Consider the following 2,795-nt stretch of genomic DNA (forward strand, 5'->3'; position numbering starts at 1 on the left):
TGAGAGTGCCAGATCTTGGAGCTAGAGACAGTTGTGAGCTGCCATGTGGGTGCTGGGAATTGAGCCCGAGTCCTCTGGAAGAGCAGTCAGTGCTCTTAACTGCTGAGCCATCTCTCCAGCCCCGTTGTTAGCTCTTAATGGTGTTGACTTTCTCTCTGTCTGTCTTTCTATGTGTGTTCACTGTGTACCTGTTCACATAGGCATATGGACATACAGACATGTGTACATATGAAGGCTGGGGTCAACAACCGGGGTCTTCTTTGCCCTTTAACTTATCTTATTGTTTATTATTACACTTATTATATTTATTTGTGTGGGGGGGGATGGGACGTGTGCCAAAGCACACACATGGAGGTCAGAGGATAATTTATGGGATTCCATCTTCCCCTTCCACTTTGTGGTTCTCAGAAATGAAATCAAGTCATAGGGCAGGATTACCCCGAACCATCATGGTGCTCTCTACCTTATCTCTTGAGGCAGGATCTCTTGTAGAACCTGGAGCTCATCCACTGGACTCGACTGACTAGCCAGTGAACTCCCAGGGTCCTCCTGTCTCTGCTTCCCCAGTCCTGAGGTTATGAACAGCTGCTGTGCCAGGCTTTTACATGGGTCGGGGGGATTAGATAGAACTCACGTTCCTGTGGCGGGGACTTTCCCAACTGAGCCATGTCCCTGGCATTGCTTTTAAAAAGATGGTTAACACAAGCATGCAACTACAAGGGTTAAAAAAAAGCTACTCTGAAAATGGACCCTGGTCATTTCTTTTTCCCTCCAGAAATGTAAGTTTCCAGAGACCTCCTTCCCATTTAAACATAACTTTGGCTATCTGTCCTTCACTAGAGGAAAGGGACTGCCTGTGGTGTTCACAGCTGCTCTTCTCCAAGGCTAGGGTCTTAGTTAGGGTTTCTATTGCTGTGAAGAGACACTATGACCACGGCAACTCTTATAAAGGAAAGCATTTAATTGGGGCTCTCTTACAGTTCAGAAGTCTAGTCCATTTTCATCAGCAAGAAGCCTGTTGGCACACAGGCAGACATTGTGCTGGAGAAGTAGTTCAGAGTTCTACATCTGGATCCTTAGGCAACAGGAAGAGAGAATGTCACTGGGCCTGGCTTGAGCTTCTGAAAACTCAGCGTCCACCCCTTGTAACACACTTTCTCCAACATGGCCACACCTCCTCCAACATGGCCACTCCTCCAATAATGCCTCTCCCTGTGAGTTTATGGGTGCCATTTTCATGTAAACCACCAGGATTAGTAGTAAAGGCTAATAAATGTTGTTGAATGAATATCAGGCACCATTCAGAAAGTCTCATCTTTTTTTTTTTTTGGTTTTTCGAGACAGGGTTTCTCTGTGTAGCTTTGTGCCTTTCCTGGAGCTCACTTGGTAGCCCAGGCTGGCCTCGAACTCACAGAGATCCGCCTGGCTCTGCCTCCCGAGTGCTGGGATTAAAGGCGTGCGCCACCAACGCCCGGCTCAGAAAGTCTCATCTTGTAACCTTTTTTTTTTTTTTTTTTTTCTTTCTTTCTTCTTCTTTTAGATAGGGTCTTACTCTGTGGTACTAGCTGAAACTTTCTGTATAGACCAGGCTGGTCTTGAACTCACAGAGATCTGATCTGCCTGCCTCCGACCCTCTTTTTTTTTTTTTTTTTGAGACGCGGTCTTCTGTTTCTAAGTCAGCTTTGTGCTCTCCATTCTCCTGCTTCCATCCCCTGAGTTCTGGGATGACAGGCCTGCACTACTTTATTACATTTTAATTCAAGAGAGCAGCAGATTCTCTGTAGACAAAGCCCATAAATGAGTAATATCAATAAAATTTTGTTAAATGAATTAATGATGATGAAGGAAGGCCCTCCGGGGCTCCCACGAGCAATACAAGCTGATTTATTTCTGCTCCTTTTCTTTCTTTCTTTCTTTTCTTTTTTAAACACTTCCTGTCTGTCAGCTGCTGGGCAAACACTGAAAATGCTCATCTGTTATTCTTGTTGAACGGTATTACCTCATCCTTCTGGTAACAGGATCCCTTTTTCTCAAGGGGATTGTCTTTCTCCACTCAACCCACTTTTCATCAGCTCCAGGGCAGGTGACACAGGCCAGGCCGGTCAGAACATGCCAGCCCCTTGGCAACAGGGACGGGCAGTTCCGGGGAGTGTCAGGCCAGAGTGACCAATGAGAGCCAGCCCTGGACTGATACAGCATAAACAGTAGGCAAGAGAACTCTGTGAGAACAGCCATTCCGAGGTGAGTGAATCATGAGTGAAGGGGAGGAGCTAGCCTCCAGAAATGGAGGGACGCCTTCCATCGCACTGGAGGACAAACAGTGCCGGGAGTAGAGCAGGAGAGAAGCAGGACTGGCCAAGGAGGGCTTTGGATTTTACAATGAGAAGCTACTCCAATGTTTTGAGCAGAGGAGGGGTGGAGGATGGAAGATCTCCAGTTCAAAGCCAGCCTGGGCTACTTCAGAGAGCTCTGGGCTGCCCAACACTACTTAGCAGGGAACCAGTCTGAAAACAAAACCAGACAGCAGAAGAAAAAGAAAAGCCCTGCCTGTAATCCCAGCACTCGGGAGGATCAGATATTCGAAACCATCCATCCACCCTCTGCTGAGAACAAGTTCTAAGCCAGTTTAGGATACTCAAGAGCCTGTCTTAAAAAAAAAAAAAAAGTTTGGAACAGAGTTATTATGCAATCCGATCCACTCTGTTAAAAGATCTCTATGTGAGGGCTGCTGAGACGGTTCAGCAGGTGAAGGGGTCTGCCGCCAAGTCTGATGGTGACATAATTTGATCCCAGGG

The 2,795-nt window shown here is 46.8% G+C and overlaps 1 long non-coding RNA gene across 1 annotated transcript; it reads right to left on the minus strand.

Annotated features, from left to right (window-relative positions):
• Window positions 1-941: 941 nt before the first annotated feature.
• On the minus strand, window positions 942-2,192 carry LOC143272000 (uncharacterized). Its single transcript, XR_013049357.1, has 2 exons — window positions 2,000-2,192; window positions 942-1,075 (listed from the first exon to the last, which is right to left on the minus strand). It is a non-coding gene; the product is annotated as an uncharacterized LOC143272000 (long non-coding RNA).
• Window positions 2,193-2,795: the final 603 nt, after the last annotated feature.

Source organism: Peromyscus maniculatus, chromosome 2 (genome assembly GCF_049852395.1).
Source record: "Peromyscus maniculatus bairdii isolate BWxNUB_F1_BW_parent chromosome 2, HU_Pman_BW_mat_3.1, whole genome shotgun sequence".
NCBI lineage: Eukaryota > Metazoa > Chordata > Mammalia > Rodentia > Cricetidae > Peromyscus > Peromyscus maniculatus.